Below are 19,842 nucleotides of genomic sequence, written 5' to 3' on the forward strand. Positions count from 1 at the left end.
TGTCTAAATTGTCAGCAGGTAAAGTGTGAGCATCAGAGGCCCAGTGGTTTGCTTCAGAAGTTGGAGATTCCCGAGTGAAAGTGGGAGCGTATCACTATGGATTTCATTGTTGGACTCCCACGGACTCAGAAGAAGTTCAATGTAGTTTGGGTCATTGTAGATAGGCTCACCAAGTTAACACATCTCATTCATGTGGCAGTTACCTATTCTTTAGAGCGGTTGGCAGAGATTTACATCCGCGAGATCGTTCGTCTTTATGGTGTGCCCGTGTCTATCATTTTGAATCGAGGTACAAAGTTCACCTCGCATTTCTGGAGGGCAGTGCAGCGTGAGTTGGGCATGCAGGTTGAGTTGAGCATAGCATTTCATCCTTAGATGGACGGACAGTCCGAGTGCACTATTCAGATATTGGAGGATATGCTCTGTGCTTGTGCTATAGACTTTAAAGGCTCATGGGATCAGTTCTTGCCACTGGCGGAGTTTGCCTACAACAATAGCTATCAGTCGAGCAATTAGATGGCTCCTTATGAGGTATAATATGGTAGGTGGTGCTGATCACCAATCGGATGATTTGAGCCGAGGGAGGCTCGGTTGTTGGGTACAGACCTAGTACATGATACCTTGGATAAGGTCAAGATTATTCAGGATCGACTTCACACAGCTCAGTCCAGGCAAAAGAGTTATGTCGACCGTAGAGTTCGTGATGTTGCATTCATGGTCGGAGAGAAAGTGTTGCTCCGGGTATCACCCATGAAGGGTGTGATGAGGTTCGGAAAGAAAGGCAAGTTGAGCCCTAGGTATATCGGACCTTTTGAGATTCTTGAGCGAGTGGGAGAGGTGGCCTACATACTTGCGTTGCCTCCTGGTTTATCAGCAGTCCATCTGGTGTTCCATGTGTCTATGCTCTGGAAATATCACAGCGATCCATCTCACGTGTTAGATTTCAGCACTGTCCAGTTGGATAAGGATTTGACCTATGAGGAGGAGCCGGTGGCTATTCTAGCCCGGTAGGTTAATCAGTTGAGATCGAAGAGTTATCCTTCTGTTCGAGTGCAGTGGAGAGGTCAGCCCGTTGAGGCAACTACTTGGGAGTCCGAGTAGGACATGCGGAGTAGATATCCCCACCTTTTCACCAGTCAAGGTATTTTTTTCTATGTCCGTTCGAGGACAAACAGTTGTTTTAGAGGTGGAGAATGTGATGACCCGATAGGTCATTTCATATTTTAGAACTAAATTATGTGTTCAAAAGCCCTAAATATCTTATTTTAGCCTTCCTCAATTTGAGTGCGCGGTCCGAGTATTTTTTTCGGAAGGCTTATATGTTAAAAACTGATAAAAATAAGAACTTTTGCTTTAAAAATCAATTTGATTTGACTTCGGTTAACGTTTTGAGTAAACAGACCCACATCTGTGCTTTGAACGTCCCGGTGTGTCCGTGTCGAAATATGGGACCTGGGTGTATGCCTGAAATCGAATTCGTAGGTCCCTAGCTCGAGTTATGAATTTTAATTGAAAGTTTAATGGTTTTTAAGAATTGATTGATGTTTGGCCTTGTTGATACCGAGTCCGTATTTTGGTTCCAGAGCCTGGTATAGGTCCATTATAATATTTATTACTTGTCTGTGAAATTTTGTGAGAAACGGAGTTGGTTTGACGTGATTCGGACGTCCGGTTGTGAAAATAGAAGTTTTAAAGCTTTCTTGAAAATTTCATTTGATTCGGTGTTCAATTCGTAGTTCTAGGTGTAATTTTGGTGATTTCCGCGAGCAAGTTCGTATGATGTTTTAAGACTTGCGTGCATGTTTGATTTGAATCCTCGAGGGCTCGGATGAGTTTCGGATAAGCTACGGAGTGTTTGAACTTAGAAAACATAGCAGCACCTGCAACTGATCTGCAGACTTCGCATTTGCGAGCAGTGGGTTGGGAGGGACACCATCCAAACGGGCTCTAAGACATAAAGGCTACTAGAAAAAAACTGAAGCGACCACTATTATGCGCTTTTTCTCTTCTTTTTTTTCTTTTCCTCAGTTCTACTCCTTATTTTCACTGTTGACCCATGTTCTTCATTAATTACACCAGCCACCATTCTTCCTTTCATCGATTACTGAAGCTAGCAATGTAGATCAACAATGACAAGTTCTAATTTCTACAAGGTCAACGTCATTAGCGTTTAAAATCTTATTGAACATACTGGTATTTGTATTCAATAAAAGTACTTTAAATTTTTTTCTTTTAGTTCTCGCAATACTGTTAATCTGTGCCGTCATAACATTTGAAAATATGAAAATAGAAAACATGAAAATTGCAATCTGGGTCATTAAAAAGAGAGTTTAAATAATAAAGGGCACAAACTTTTAGAAATTCCTCAAATAAATTGCCTCTGTGACTTGTTCGTAAACTGGCAGTACTAGAAGCGGGGCAAGAATTTGACGATTATGGATTTTTAACTTATCTTCTAACCCATAGCTCACTTTAATTACTGAGCTTACAATTTAAATTTATTATTTAATAAATTTTCTAATATAAATACATTATCCAATCAAAAGCTACTGGCTTGTCTAACCAATATGCAATACAATAGCCTGACTGGCACACACCCTGTCAAGAATATCTACATCAAACAAACTTTTTTTCTCTTTCAAAACTTTGATTATCATGGCAATTTTCTATCAACTCAAAGTTAACTCATTAACGTATAAGCTGAGCAATTTTTTTAGCAGTAAAGAACTGAAGCAACAATGTCGATACTCTTTTTGATAATTAGTACAGTACAAAGCATAACTTTTATGAGATAGCTGTAGAAGTTTTATTTTGAACACATTTCACAATATAATAGGTCCTAGAGGGATAAGGTGTCATCTTACTAAATACTGTAATCATACTCCCAATCTGTTAATGGATTATTGAAGCTAGTGTAGTCCCCTGAAATGTCTTTGGTTACTCCAGTTGCTTAGGCTATATAATCCATCTTGAAGCCTAAGTCAGGAATTCTTCATCTTGCAATCTGTAGTTCACTCAAATGTTGCACTTCCTGTGCCTAACAGCTGATTTTAATTATTCTTCCAAGATCCATCAAAGTTCATTAACAGCAAAGAATCTGCAGTAAAAAATCACTAATCAGAATCATGACTTGAGAAGAACCCACAGTACAAAGACTGATTTAGGCAAGCAACAAATATAAAAAAAGGAAATACCGAATGTTGATAGAGAAGTAAAGGGTATCAAGGGAGAAGCAACATATATCTGTTTCAATTACACAGTATGAGGACACTTATATATGTTAATCCTAATCATAATCCTCTCTACTATAAAAGTCAGGCTTTACTTATTACCCAAGTGGACAATTGAAGCCAAAGTCAAAGAGGATAAAGAAACAATCTTGATTGATCCCTTGAATCAACATCCTACCTGAAAATGGAATTGCTTTATTTGTTTGAGAAAGCCTTTTTGTTTCTAGATATCTCAATGAATTTATTACTTGATCATGACACTCTAAAATGAAGTTAGCATCCAACACGACTCCGATATCTCAAAGAAGAAAACATCTTTTTGATGAAAAGAAGCAAGTGGCTGGAGATGATTCAAGGAATACATGTACTAATCAAAATCTTATTTTTGATCGTTCAGAAGAAATGGTCAACTGGCTCTACCTTCCGTCATTTGTACTCTTGAATATTAAGAGAGGAGAAGTAATAAGTTATCACCAATTGACATCTTCTGTACATGATCAATATTTTCCTCGATAGGTCTTTCTGAATATAATGCATCAATTTAGATCACAAGAAGGTTGGTGGCAATACTTAGGTAATCAAGCATTGATATCTAACACGTCAAATGGATCTTTTTTGTTATCATAATTGTTGTCATTGGCTAGAGCACAGATCTCTTTCCAACTGAAAATAAATTTGTGCTAGCTAACTGAAAACCACAAGATAGGAATTCAGATTATTTGCTAGAGCACAAAATAGGATGCTATGAATTCGAGCCTTACATAAAAAAAAAGGATGCTATGAATTCAGAGTATTTGGGATCTCACTTACTATTTGTCACACCTCCTTTTTGCGCGCTCGCCCCGAAGGATAAATGCGCGAGGGAGTTTTTCCAATTGAAGTGACAATATTCGAAATGGGATTATTTATTTATTTCAGAGTCGCCATTTGGAAAAGGTTTGGCTTTTGGTGTCCCAAGTCACCGGTTTATCTTGAATCCCAAATCGAGGAAAATATTAGACTTTCCAAATGAAGTCTGCGAACCAGAAATTCTAAGTAAGGAATTCTGTTGACCCGAGGGAAGGTGTTAGGCACCCTTGAATCCCGTGGTTCTAGCACGGTCGCTTAAATTGTTATAATGGCTAAATATCTGATTTAAATACATGTTGTGACTTATGTACTTTTATTAAGTTTAAACCGCTTTTATTATTATCATTTATTTTTTATAGAATTGCAACGTCGTGAAAATGCATCTCGAACCACGTCACAATCAATGCACCCGTAGTTGTTAACACATTTCGACTCCGTTGAGATTTGAATTTGGGTCACATAAATGCGCACCCGAATTTAAGAATGTAATTTAATTAAGTCGCGCCTAAAGAGTCTAACGCGTTTTTATCTTTGAGGAAGGCAGTGAAATTCACTAAACAGTCCATCCCAAATTCTAAGTATTTATTATGATCAATTATTGAGGGCCCCGCAATTTGCATTTTTATTTGGCGAAGCTCGTCTCATTATTTTTTAAAAGGATAATCTTAGCATGACTACATTTTCTATTTTTGTTTTCTAAAATAAATGAAGATAAGGTCCTACTTTATTTACATACTTTCGAGTTATTATGGTTATGTTTCAAAAGTGAGTTGTTTAAGGAGTTTGCATGGCGACGCATAGAACATTCTACATACAGACAGTAAAAGAAGGAAAAGACTACATTAAATTACAACTTCAAATCTTTCTCATTTGTTTGCATTCATGCCTCGAGTGGCTTACAAGATGAACCAGTGTATCAACTTATGTGCCTGGTATTTGGGAAAGCAAGGAAAGAAGATGAAGATCATTAGAAGCAGCAGTAGTGTAAATACACAACAACAACAACCCAACAACAACAAATTCGAATCAGATTCAAGGCCCAAAAAACTTTGAGGAAAAACCGAACAACTCAATAGAATAAACCCAAAAGTTTGTAAGCAAGCTAAACAGCAACAAACCACGCGTGTATTAAACCCGAGACTAAACTCGCTTATCCCTTTGTTTTTTTTTTTTTTTTAACTCTCTAACACTCTTGGGATTTTCGGAATGTCTTCCTCTCTCAAATTAATACTCAAAAATCTTTCAAGTTCAGTCTAAGTTTTTTCTCTCCAGTCTTCGTTCTTTTTGAATGTTCAAGTCCCATTTAAAATGTGTCAAAATGACTCTATTTATAACAAGACTCTTGTCTTGAATCCCCAACCCGAAATATTCCCTCAATTGCATGATTTATCCCCACTACTTAATGTTTTCTTTATTTTAAACCCTTGTCCCCCATGCCTGCACGCTTTGTCCCCCGCTACATTAAATAAATATATTAGCCCCAACCCATTACATCTTGTCCCCCATGCCTAACATAAACAATTACAATATTCTCCCCTCCACTACATTATGTCTTGTCCCCCACTATATTAAACAATTATATTAACTCCACCCCATTACATCTTGTCCCCCATGCTTAACATAAAGAATTATTCAAAATGTTCAATTCCAAAACTACCCCTCCGACCTTATTGCAATTACCATTTTACCCATGAACGTACTGCAATTTACCAAACTACCCCATCAGCTATACCCAATTCACCTAATCAATCTCAACCAAAATATAGCAAATATGACCAATTTCTAAACAAATTCAACAACAAATCACATGAACACAAATTGAACAACATCAAATTAATGTGAATAAATTAACCATATTGGGAACCAATCCTGGTTAACTTAGACCAAAAATGAATGAGCAAAAGAGACAACAATATTAACAACAAAGATACATGATTCAAACTAAATCAACAAGTCAAAAACCAAAACAAACTCAAATTAAATTACTGGATGAACTTCAAACAAAGAATAAACATGCAATAAAATCTATTTTAAAAAACAAAACATGACGGTTTCAAACAACAACAAAACGATTTAACAATTTCCGAAAAAATACATAACAACACATGAAACAAACTGAAGAAATAATTTATTAAACTTCAATTTGAATCTAACAACATTAAACTAACAATTTCACATGAACAAACTGAAAAATTAACAAAACAATGAACACGAACAAAACAAAAATCAAACACTTACCGATTTTAGATTTGAGAATATCAAAAATAAAACACGGACAAAAGTGAAACTCAAAATTCACTAACCGGATTTAAACGACGAACAACGACTGACCAACGACGAACTCGAACTAGGTACGGATTGTTTTGACGAACCCCGACCAAAGTGAAGCAGCGACGAGCTACTGTGATGGAGAAGTCGAAGAAGAAAGCAACAATGTTCGACGAGATGGACATGGTTGGACATAGCAGAAGCAGCAAGAAGCAGAAACGGGAGCAGCTTGGTCATGAAGACGATGAAACCACGAGGTGAAGAAGACGAAGGTGAGGCAACAGTAACAGCAGCAACAATGGTGTCTGTTTGGACGTAGCGAAGAAGAAGCAGTAGCAGCTGGTCGTTTAGATAGAGACAAGTGAAACGAAGCCCCACGTCCATGGCTGGAGCTCGGAGATGGCAGAGGTGAGCGTAGGCAGCCATGGGAGCTCGAGTTCGAGCTCGACGAAACGAAGAAGATGAAGCAGCAGCGACTGGGTTTCGCTGGACGAAGCAACAGGTGACTGGGAGCTTCTGCGAGTGGCTATGGTGAGTGGTCGCTTGGGTGGAGAAGCTGAAGCAGAAGGCAGAAGCAGCATGGAGCTTAGCCATGGCATCCATGGCGACGGGTTGACGGCGAAGACGCAGTAACGTCAACAAAAACGAGCTCAATGGAGGAAGGCGACGAAGCAGAAGCAGTCACGGGGTTGAGGAGAAGACGCAGCAAGGAGGTGGTCGTTCATGGTGGTTCGTTTGGTCGTTCATAGCTTGAGGACGAAGATGGAGATAGGGTGGTCGACGGAGGGGCTGTGCGTGTGTGCGAAGGTGAGGCAGAGGGGGAAAGGGTAGCTGCCATTGTTGGGGAGCTCGGGGAGTTGGAGAAGAAGAAGGGAGGGTGGGGGGCGGATAGTTTAGTTTAGGGTTTTTTTTTTTTTTTTTTTGGGAAAAAAATGAAAAATGAAGAGGGGTTAGGTATTGGGGTTATGGGGCAGACCGGGTCGACCCGTGTGGAGATGGACCGGGTCATGGGGAAGGTTGGGTATTTTTGGGTTTGTAGCTTGAATTAGAAGAAGAGCCCAATTCCGATTTTTTTGTATTTTTGCTCTCTTTTCTTCTTTTATTTTTCTAAAACTAAATTCTAAAAATTCTTAAATTATTATTAAGAACTAAATTAAGTTATAAAAGCGCAAATTAACTCCCAATAACAATTAACGCATAATTAAGTAATAATTAAGCATAAAATTGTACAATGAGACATTAAATGCTAAAAATGCAAAAGATGCCTATTTTTGTAATTTTCAATTTTTGTAAAACAAACTTAATTACTAACAATTGTAGAATTAAATCCTATATGCAAAATGCGACATATTTTTGTATTTTTTATTAATTTAACAAATAAACATGCATAGACAAATACAAATAATTATCCAAAAATGTCACAAAAATTCTCAAAATTGCACACCAAGGAAAATCATTTTATTTTGAATTTTTTGGGAGTAATTCTTTCATAAGGCAAAAATCACGTGCTTACAGCTGCCCCTCTTTGCCCGAAGACACGAAGGGTTTTCGTGCAAAGATAAAGTGAGCGATTTTTGCCCATCCGAGTACTCCGTGTGAAGCATTTTTTGAAAAAGATTTAACCGAACCTTTGCTTCAAAGGTTTCCTACATATCCCTGGCTAAAGGGGAATCAGGTTAATGTAGTTCGGGAAATTTCGGTAGCTAGGCCTACCATGGGATTGCAATGCTTGTTGTTACTGCTATTGTTGTTGCCACTACCGCTTTACTGACCTCCTTATTACAACCAAAGGAAATTGAAACTGAACTAACTACTTATGCTTGTCAACCGCTAGTTACAAGATTCCTATCTATAATTCTTTTGCAACTTGATCTTGGGTCTTAGCTGATTCTGCTTGTAGACTTCGATCTGAATCTTGATGCTCGCAAGTTGTAGGCGCTTGTTTATTTCTGCAGTATTAAGTGAAACGGGATTGGCGGAGCTCGGGAATTTGATCAAATTTTGGAGCGACCTGCCATTTGTTTGTTCCAATATTTGGGAACATCTTATCTTTTTGTTCTTTTCTTCTTTTCTTTATTCTGGATTGAGACTCATCCCGTAGGTCGTCTCGATCCATGCACCTCAGGGTCAGACCTACTGAGACAACAAAACAAACGAACGAAATTTTTCTGCCCCAGTTTCACTAGGAAAATTTCGTGAGTTAATTGCCATAATAATCTATAGGATTGATGAGGGGATGGGACAACTCTAGTCTAAAAAGCGCAACTCAGGGATTGGAGCCCTAATGTCGCAAAAGGTAAAAATGTGCAACTCAGAGATTGGAACCCCAATGCTGGCTAAAGGAAAGTTGCTTAACTCAGGGATTGGAGCCCTAATGCTGGCTAAAGGAAAAACGCTCGACTCAGGGATTGGAACCTTAATGTCGGCTAAACAGGAAAAATGCTCAGTTCAGGGATTGGAGCCCTAATGCTGGCTAACAGAAAAACGCTCAGTTCAGGGATTGAAGCCCTAATGCTGGCTAAATGGAAAAGCGCTCAACTCAGGGATTGAAGCCCTAATGTCGGCTAACAAAAAAAATGCTCAGTTCAGGGGTTGGAGCCCTAATGCTGGCTAAATGGAAAAGTGCTCAACTCAGGGGTTGGAGCCCTAATGTTGGCTTAACAGAAAAACGCTCAGTTCAGGGATTGGAGCCCTAATGCTGGCTAAATGGAAAAGTGCTCAGTTCAGGGATTGGAGCCCTAATGCTGGCTAACAGAAAAAACGCTCAGTTCAGGGATTGGAGCCCTAATGCTGGCTAAATGGAAAAAGTGCTCTACTCAGGGATTGGAGCCCTAATGTTGGCTTAACAGAAAAACGCTCAGTTCAGGGATTGGAGCCCTAATGCTGGCTAAATGGAAAAGTGCTCAGTTCAGGGATTGGAGCCCTAATGCTGGCTAACGGAAAAACGCTCAGTTCAGGGATTGGAGCCCTAATGCTGGCTAAACGAAAAAAGTGCTCAACTCAGGGATTGGAGCCCTAATGTTGGCTTAACAGAAAAATGCTCAGTTCAGGGATTGGAGCCCTAATGCTGGCTAAATGGAAAAAGTGCTCAACTCAGGGATTGGAGCCCTAATGTTGGCTTAACAGAAAAACGCTCGGTTCAGGGATTGGAGCCCTAATGCTGGCTAAATGGAAAAGTGCTCAGTTCAGGGATTGGAGCCCTAATGCTGGCTAAAAAAAACGCTCAGTTCAGGGATTGGAGTCCTAATGCTAGCTAAATGGAACAGTGCTCAGTTCAGGGAATGGAGCCCTAATGCTGGCTAACAGAAAAAACGCTCAGTTTAGGGATTGGAGCCCTAATGCTAGCTAACAGAAAAACGCTCAGTTCAGGGATTGGAGGCCTAATGCTGGCTACAAAAATGCTCAACTCAGGGATTGGAGCCCTAATGTCGGCTAACAGAAAAATGCTCAACTCAGGGATTGGAGCCCTAATGTCGGCTAACAGAAAAATGCTCAGTTCAGGGATTGGAGCCTTAATGCTGGCTAAATGGAAAAGTGCTCAACTCAGAGATTGGAGCCCTAATGTCGGCTAACAGAAAAACGCTCAGTTCAGGGATTGGAGCCCTAATGCTGGCTAAATGGAAAAGCGCTCAACTCAGAGATTGGAGCCCTAATGTCGGCTTAACAGAAAAACGCTCAGTTCAGGGATTGGAGCCCTAATGCTGGCTAAATGGAAAAGTGCTCAACTCAGGGATTGGAGCCCTATTGTCGGCTTAATAGAAAAAAGCTCAACTCAGGGATTGGAGCCCTAATGTTGGGAGGATTGCCAGGTTATGCCGGAAAACTGACCGGGTTATGCCGGGAGAAAAGGAAAAAAAAGGGCTTCTAGGTTATGCCAGGGAGGTTCACGGGTTATGCCGTGAAGAAAAGAGATCCTCGGGTTATGCCGGAAAAGGGCAAGAGTCCTCGGGTTATGCCGGGGAAGTCATCGGGTTATGCCGGAAAAGGGAAAGAGTCCTCGGGTTATGCCGGGGAAGTCATCGGTTTATGCCGAAAAAGAGTCTTCGGGTTATGCCGGGGAAGTCATAAGGTTATGCCGGAAAAGGGAAAGAGTCCTCGGGTTATGCCGGGGGATTCATCGGGTTATGCCGGAAAAGGAAAAGAGTCCTCGGGTTATGCCGGGGATTTGGATAGAAAAAGCTCCTTGGGTTATGCCAGGGAGATCCGCGGTTTATACCGGGATAGTTGAGGAATGATGTCCTATGCTACCATGATTTGTTTTTCTTTTGGGATTTTCATTTTTATTTCTTGCCTCTCTTTTTTTTATTTCTTTTTATTCATCAAAATGCATGAAAGAATTCTGGGGAAACTTACTTTTGGTTGTTCTCCCGCTGCAAAGCTGGTTCAATGCTCGCGCATTTCACTTCTTTCGGGCTATACCTGCTTCTTGCACGGTTGCTTTAGATCGCACCTGTCTCAATTTTCCTAAACAAAGAAAAATTGTCAGTTTGAAAACGGTGGTTGGTTCGATAGCCTTGATCGTTCCAATTGCTTTGTCTCGGCCTAATTCCTGTTGAGAAACTCTGCCATTGATTGGATTCACAGGCGACCCCTTTTAAATTGATCAGACTTGTATTTCCGAATTTTGTGATGATTTGCCCGTGTAAGGCTTTGGTTCTTTCATCCCATTCTGCTTAGGGATTCTTTACGAGGCCAACTCAGTAGGGATTTTTATTGGGGAGACTCTGTGGGGATTTGTACAAGGCAGACTCTTTGGGGATTTGCTGGGGCAGACTCTTTGGGGGATTGTACAAGGGGAGACTCTGTGGGGATTTTTACAAAGGGAGACCCTGTGGGGATTTGTACAAAGGGAGACCCTGTGGGGATTTGCCGGTTCTTTTTTTTTTTGGGTGCATTAGGGAATTTTTGATCCTCAAACCTAGCTGCAATGGCTAGTCGCGTGGGACTTAACCTTTCCAACTTTATTTTGCCTTTGTAGGCCTTTCTTTTCTGTTTTCTTTCTTCCAACTTCAATTTTAGAGCATTTGGGGGTACCTTGGTTTCTTCAACTTCGCTGAGGCGATTAGCCACGTGAAACTCAACCCTTTCAACTTCAATTGCCTTTATAAGCGCTTTAATTTGATTTTCTCCTTCCAAGAGTTTTTATTCCCGAGCATCGGCTGCCATGGCCAGTCGAGGTCGTCTTGATGCACCTGCTGAGGCTGGGTGCCTTTTGCACATTAGCGTGTATCAAATGAAAGCCCTGTAAATCAGTCTTGCCATCCTTTCTTTGTCTTGGTTTTGGAAGAGTGTTAGACTAAAAGGATCCAAAAGAAATAATTGAATGGAGAATGAGTTTAAAACTAGAAGTGTCCCTTTCGGGGAAAGTAGAGAAGGACTTATCTGGAGTACATGCGGACTTCAATGAACATGACATGCCTTTTGGACTGGATGTCTGATCTGTGAGGATCTTATTTTCGATCATGGGCGCCTTTTGTGGGTTCTCACGAGCTGGCATTTTTCATTTCATTTCTTACCATCTCCTTATAGTGCCCGTGTGGGTGTTCACTAACAAGACTTCTCATTTTGATTTTCTTTGCTTACCGTCGCTTTACGGTGCCCGTGTGGATTTTCGCCAATAAGTCTCTCTCATTTTGTTGTATCAGATCCAAATAACTCCATCCTCCCATTTTGAACTACTTTGCCGATTGATCAGAAGGACTTGAACAAGGTTTGGGGTGAAAAGAATTTGGATTAAACTACAACTTTGGAACCTTTTGGGCGGGATCATTGCCGAACCATTATAACTTATGCCCCAGTTTCACTTTTGGGGGACTTTGGATTTTTGTTTTGGTGTGACTGAACCCCAAGGAGAGGTTGCCTACGTATCCTTTCGGAATCAAGTCAAACGTAGTTCAGGCCAATCATTTGTTTTTTTTTGGATTTTTTTTTTGTTTTTTGTTTTTCTGATTTACTTTGTTTTTCAGTTCCCTTCCCTTTTTTTCATTTTCATTGTCTTTTTTTTGTATATATATTTTCTTATTTTTTCAATTCTTTCTTCTTCTTCTTTTTTCAATTTTTTTTTTCATTTTATTTTCAATAATATTTTCAGGTTCCAAAGGGGGTAATGAAAGAAGAGTAACCAGCTCAAATGGGTTTGCAAAGGGTTGATAGTGTTTAGGTAGCGAGAATGAAAGCCTTCGTCATATCAACCGGAAAAGATTTTATTATATAAAGGATCCAACATAGTACCTTTTGACTGCATTTGTATTGACAGTTATTTCAAGGACATTTCCTTCGATATGTCCCAAGTACAACACACTCTTTTTGGCAGTACTCTTGTTGTAATGTATGTACCTTTCCAATTTCGGGAATCAATTCTCCTTCAGTTGTTCCAACTCTTTGTCTTGTTTCCTTAAGCTATTCTTCATTGCGACCCAATTCTTGATTCATTATTTCGAGGTCTGACAGAGTTTTAAGATCCGGGCATGAAGTCCACAAGCATGTCATATTATTAAAATCTGCATTTAACAGAACTAAAAGAGAATGAGAAAATTGACAAGATTTTAAGAAAAGAGACATTGCGGGAAAATGAAATATCAATTTCATTTGATTTTTTTTTTTGATTTGTTTTTTAATTTTTGAAGGTAGAAGGGTTTACATCGGAAAGTAAGACAATAAAGTAAAACATCTGGATCACACCCTGAGACAATCCAGATGCAGAAAGGATAGCAAGACTGGCTACCGAGACTCCCGTCTGATGGGGAACTTTCAGGCTTGGCAATCGTTTTTTTTTTTTGCTTTTCTTCTATCTCGGCAATGGCTGCAATAGCCTTCAGTGCCGGATCAAATTCCTCAGCTTCACAGATCATTCCGCCTATTGGCCCGTTTGTGAGAGTAGGCAGGGGAATGTTCATCATATTAGGAACCTTTTCGTCCTGGAGAACGATTCTTTCAGCTTCAATTTTGTCTTCATCTGCCATTTTAAGGGTCCAATGACCAACCGTCCTTTGTACCGTGTCCCACTGCTCCAGAGTGGTATTCACATCTAGTATCAGCTCGATGCGGGGAGGGGGGACTCGGTGTTTGCCGATTTGGGGCCACTGGCTGCAGCAGACTTTGTCTGACTAGCTTTTGGAACAAGCTTTAGTATGATTCACCAATAGGGGTGAACTGATTCCTTTTGAAAGACTCTCTTGGGTGAGGATTGAATTGAGGAACATTTGATTGGGGACTATATGGAGCTTGGTAAGGATGGGCATTTCTGGGAGGTGGAGCTCAGTTTTGTGTATAATGTTGTGGCCGCGTGCAAGGCTGCTCATCACCGCATACCAACAAAATAAATCACCTGAACAGAACCTGGCTAATTTACTCACACGCACAACCTTGTTAGTTTTGAGGCATTTAACATATAGGAAATCGCACGATGGGATGCAATGCACCTAAACAGTTAAACGCTTTTACCATGTGTTTGAACGGGTTGCATGTTTCATCCTGGCCTTAAACTAGCCCTCTTCACTATGTACCTCTTTTCTTTTATTCTTGTCTCTCTTTAACCACTCTTGATCTTGTTTTATGCCGCTTTTTTTTTTGCACTTTTTTTTTGTTTTTGTCACTCTTTTTCCTTCTTTTTTTTCACTATTTTTTCTTTTCTCTTTTTCACTCAATTTCCTTTCTCCTTTTCTTTCAGTTTATTTTTTCACTCAATTTATTTTATAGCTATGATCGAATCCGATGGAGATTGCCTACGTATCATGACCCCGCATGAATCAGATCTTGCGTAGTTCGGGACTAACAAGTGCAAAAATAAAGAAACAAGTGTTCATTTTGCATTGTGCTCATCCTGCACATTTATTAAGGTGATTTAAGCAAAAATGATTTGACTCAAAAATGATTTGACTATATTTTAGAAAGAAAGATCTGATTTTCGAACACGGCCTTTCAACACTTCGGGGATGAAGATTTTAAGGCTGTGAGGGTCAACCGATCAAAACTCTAAAAGATGATCAAAAGTGGCCGTTTATGCAAAGTCAGCCTTCCGCCGTCCCTTTCGGGAGCATTTGGCTGTTTTTGACAAAAACAACATCACTTCACTTATTTATGACTCTTTTTTTCAGAATGGTGACCCGACATTGGGAACTTGGCCTTGCAGAGCCTCGGGGACGAGGATCCTAAGGCCATTGGGCAATTTGGTCAGAATTTTAAAAAAATGACCAAAAATGGCTGTTTGTGCAAAGTCAGCCTTCCGCCGTCCCTTTCGGGAACATTTGGCTGTTTTTGACAAAAACAGCATCGCTTGATTTATTTATGACTCTTTTTTTCAGAATGGTGACCCGACATTGGGAACATGGCCTCGTAGAGCCTCGGGGACGAGGATCCTAAGGCCATTGGGCAATTTGGTCAGAATTTTTAAAAAATGACCAAAAATGGATGTTTGTGCAAAGTCAGCCTTCCGCCGTCCCTTTCGGGAACATTCGGCTATTCTTGACAAAACGGCATCACCTGACTCATAAATTAAAATTCTGACATTTTGGCTATTTCTGAAAAAGGGGAAGTTGAACCCGATGAGGGTTGCCTACATATCTCACACCCTGTGAGAATCAAACCGGCGTAGTTCGGGCGATCGTGAATAGAGTAAGTAAACTAACTTTTTTTTTTTTGGAATAATTTTTTTTTAAAAAAAAATGCTTTAAAAGAATAAAGGTTTTTTTTGGATTTTTGTTTCTTTTGGATTTTACTAAAAACAATGCTTTAAAAGAAGAAAAGGATATATTTTTCTTTGGATTTTTGAACTTGACTCTATTTTTTATTTTGAAAGAAAAACTTCTAAAAAAAACAATTCCTTTTCTTTTGATTGGAACTTTGAGAATTTTAAAAGTAAAAAAAAAGAAAATATTTTTGTTTGAATTTTCATTTGTTCTCTCTTTTACTAAATAAGAAAGAAAATATTTTCTTTGGATTTTGGCTGTCGTCTCTTAATTTTCGAAAGAAGCACTTTTAAGAAAATATTTTGGATTTTCGAGTTTTTTTTTTTAAATTTACAAAAGTACTTCTAAAGAAAAATGAAAATATTTTTGGACTTTAATTTTTAATTCTATGACATTTACGAAAGAAAGACTTTTAAAGAAGGAAAGTCTTTAAAAGAACGAATATATATATATATATATATATATATATATATATATATATATATATATATATATATTGATTCTCTTTTTCTGATTTTGTTTTTGATTTTTTGGGAAAAATACTTCAAAATAAAGGAAACCCGTATTTTGGATTTTGATTTTTTTTTAGATTTTATTATTATTTTTTTTATTTCTTTTTCCGTATGAAATACTTCAGAAAGAAGGAAACTACCCTTCTTCTTTTTTTGAGTTTTGAAAACTCCTTTTTTTTGAGTTTTATAAGGAAAGATTTCTAAAGAATGAACTAATGAAAAATATTTTTTTGGATTTTTTTTTTAAAATTGGGGTCGGAACCGATGAGGTTTGCCTACGTATCTCACATCCGGTGAGAATCAGACCCGCGTAGTTCGGTCTGATCAGAAATAGGGGAAACAAACTAAATCCTTTTTTTTTTAATAAAATCTTTTAAAGAAAAGGAGGAAAACTATTTTCTGGATTTTTATAAATTTATTTTTTTTATTTTTTGAAAAGAGACTAAGGAAATATTTTGAATTTTAAACTTCTTTTCACTTTTTTTTGAAATTTCGAAAATCTTTTAAAGAGATACTACAAATGAAACAATATTTTTTTTGAATTTTGAATTTTCCCCTTTTTTTTTTACTTTTAAATAAATACCTTTTTTTGGATTTTGAAAGTGATTAAAAGGAAATTTGTTATATGTTTTTTTTAATAAATCAAACTAGAAGACACATTTTGTTTTGATTTTTTCTTTTTTCTTTTTAGAAAATTCCGGCGAGGTTTTGACACTACTTGGACATTGGTTTTATTTTTTCAAAAATAAGTAATTATCTCCCTACGCTGTTATTTTTTTTTTTTAAAGTTTTTTTTTTAGAAACTGGTCAGCATGCAGAACTGAAGCAAATAAATGCGCAAAACAAACGGGATGCAGCAGGATGGTCTTTTCATTTCAGGTTGCCTGTCCTAGACGGACCCAACCCCTGTGTTGAGTCCCCTATGTCAAATGCAACATGATGCAAATAAGCGTTCCTACTAGGGATCCGGCATGAGGTTTTGTTATACTAGGTTTATAACCTGGGTATATGTTCTAGACTGTGTACCCGAGCGGACAACTCGAGTCGAGGAGGGGGCTACGTACCGGGGACCCGCGAGATCGTCCGGCTTTGTAACTTGTCCGGCCTCTTTCTTATTTCAGGTATTGACACTAACAGAATAGGGAGTCTCGACCAGCGAGCTTCTCCCCGGAGGTAAGAAGAGAAGGGTTTCGGCACAGTTTATATACAGTTCAAATAATATCAAAGCGGTAAAAGCAGCATTTAGCACATTAGGCTCAAAACATGTAATAATCAGATAATAAAGCCAAATATAACAATTATTCTAAGCTTGAATTCTTGAACCCTGAACGAGAGGTTCTGGGTTGTAAATCCCCACCAGAGTCGCCAGAGCTGTCACACATCCTTTTTGCGCGCTCGCCCCGAAGGATAAATGCGCGAGGGAGTTTTTCCAATTGAAGTGACAATATTTGTAATGGGATTATTTATTTATTTCAGAGTCGCCACTTGGAAAAGGTTTGGCTTATGGTGTCCCAAGTCACCGGTTTATCTTGAATCCCAAATCGAGGAAAATATTCGACTTTCCAAATGAAGTCTGCGAACCAGAAATTCTAAGTAAGGAATTCTGTTGACCCGAGGGAAGGTGTTAGACACCCTCGAATCCCGTGGTTCTAGCACGGTCGCTTAAATTGTTATAATGGATAAATATCTGATTTAAATACATGTTGTGACTTATGTGCTTTTATTAAGTTTAAACCGCTTTTATTATTATCATTTATTTTTTATAAAATTGCAACGTCGTGAAAATGCATCTCGAACCACGTCACAATCAATGCACCCATAGTTGTTAACACATTTCGACTCCGTTGAGATTTGAATTTGGGTCACATAAATGCTCACCCGAATTTAAGAATGTAATTTAATTAAGTCGCGCCTAAAGAGTCTAACGCGTTTTTATCTTTGGGGAAGGCAGTGAAATTCACTAAACAGTCCATCCCAAATTCTAAGTATTTATTATGATCAATTATTGAGGGCCCCGCAATTTGTATTTTTATTTGGCGAGGCTCGTCTCATTATTTTTTAAAAGGATAATCTTAGCATGACTACATTTTCTATTTTTGTTTTCTAAAATAAATGAAGATAAGGTCCTACTTTATTTACATACTTTCGAGTTATTATGGTTAAGTTTCAAAAGTGAGTTGTTTAAGGAGTTTGCATGGCGACGCATAGAACATTCTACATACAGACAGTAAAAGAAGGAAAAGACTACATTAAATTACAACTTTAAATCTTTCTCATTTGTTTGCATTCATGCCTCGAGTGGCTTACAAGATGAACCAGTGTATCAGCTTGTGTACCTGGTATTTGGGAAAGCAAGGAAAGAAGATGAAGACCATTAGAAGCAGCAGTAGTGTAAATACACAGCAACAACAGCAACCCAACAACAACAAATTCGAATCAGATTCAAGGCCCAGAAAACTTTGAGGAAAAACCGAACAACTCAATAGAATAAACCCAAAAGTTTGTAAGCAAGCTAAACAGCAACAAACCACGCGTGTATTAAACCCGAGACTAAACTCGCTTCTCCCTTTGTTTTTGTTTTTTTTAACTCTCTAATACTCTTGGGATTTTCGGAATGTCTTCCTCTCTCAAATTAATACTCAAAAATCTTTCAAGTTCAGTCTAATTTAAAATGTGTCAAAATGACTCTATTTATAAGAAGACTCTTGTCTTGAATCCCCAACCCGAAATATTCCCTCAATTGCATTTTTTGTCCCCACTACTTAATATTTTCTTTATTTTAAACCCTTGTCCCCCATGCCTACATGCTTTGTCCCCCACTACATTAAATAAATATATCAACCCCAACCCATTACATCTTGTCCCCCATGCCCAACATAAACAATTACAATATTCCCCCCACTACATTATGTCTTGTCCCCCACTATATTAAACAATTATATTAACCCCACCCCATTACATCTTGTCCCCCATGCTTAACATAAAGAATTATTCAAAATGTTCAATTCCAAAACTACCCCTCCGACCTTATTGCAATTACCATTTTACCCCTGAACGTACTGCAATTTACCAAACTACCTCATCAGCTATAACCAATTCACCTAATCAATCTCAACCAAAATATAGCAAATATGACCAATTTCTAAACAAATTCAACAACAAATCACATGAACACAAATTGAACAACATCAAATTAATGCGAATAAATTAACCATATTGGGAACCAATCCTGGTTAACTTAGACCAAAAATGAATGAGCAAAAAAAGACAACAATATTAACAACAAAGATACATGATTCAAACTAAATCAACAAGTCGAAAACCAAAACAAACTCAAATTAAATTACTGGATGAACTTCAAACAAAGAATAAACATGCATTAAAATCTATTTTTAAAAACAAAACATGACGGATTCAAACAACAACAAAACGATTTAACAATTTCTGAAAAAATACATAACAACACATGAAACAAACTGAAGAAATAATTAATTAAACTTCAACTTGAATCTAACAACATTAAACTAACAATTTCACATGAACAAACTGAAAAATTAACAAAACAATGAACACGAACAAAACAAAAATCAAACACTTACCGATTTTAGATTTGAGAATATCAAAAACAAAACACAGACAAAAGTGAAACTCAAAATCCACTAACCGGATTGAAACGACGAACAACGACTGACCAACGACGAACTCGAACTAGGTACGGACTGTTTTGACGAACCCCGACCAAAGTGAAGTAGCGGCGAGCTACTGTGATGGAGAAGTCGAAGAAGAAAGCAACAATGTTCGACGAGATGGACATGGTTGGACATAGCGGAAGCAGCAAGAAGCAGAAACGGGAGAAGCTTGGTCATGAAGACGATGAAGCCACGAGGTGAAGAAGGCGAAGGTGAGGCAACAGTAACAGCAACAACAACGGGGTCTGTTTGGACGTAGCGAAGAAGAAGCAGTAACAGCTGGTCGTTTGGATGAAGACAAGTGAAGCGAAGCCCCACGTCCATGGCTGGAGCTCAGAGATGGCAGAGGTGAGCGTAGGCAGCCATGGGAGCTCAAGTTCGAGCTCGACGAAACGAAGAAGATGAAGCAGCAGCGACTGGGTTTCGCTGGACGAAGCAACAGGTGACTGGGAGCTTCTGCGAGTGGCTATGGTGAGTGGTCGCTTGGGCGGAGAAGCTGAAGCAGAAGGCAGAAGCAGCATGGAGCTTAGCCATGGCGACGGGTTGACGATGAAGACGCAGTAACATCAACAGAAACGAGCTCAATGGAGGAAGTCGACGAAGCAGA

At 38.7% G+C, this 19,842-nt stretch overlaps 1 long non-coding RNA gene across 1 annotated transcript; it reads right to left on the reverse strand.

The window, feature by feature from the left end:
* Positions 1-2,728: 2,728 nt before the first annotated feature.
* On the reverse strand, positions 2,729-3,962 carry LOC104243627 (uncharacterized). The gene is made up of 2 exons (XR_011401881.1): positions 3,651-3,962; positions 2,729-3,097 (listed from the first exon to the last, which is right to left on the reverse strand). It is a non-coding gene; the product is annotated as an uncharacterized lncRNA (long non-coding RNA).
* Positions 3,963-19,842: the final 15,880 nt, after the last annotated feature.

The sequence above is a fragment of the Nicotiana sylvestris genome, chromosome 8 (genome assembly GCF_000393655.2).
Source record: "Nicotiana sylvestris chromosome 8, ASM39365v2, whole genome shotgun sequence".
In the NCBI taxonomy this organism is placed as follows: domain Eukaryota; kingdom Viridiplantae; phylum Streptophyta; class Magnoliopsida; order Solanales; family Solanaceae; genus Nicotiana; species Nicotiana sylvestris.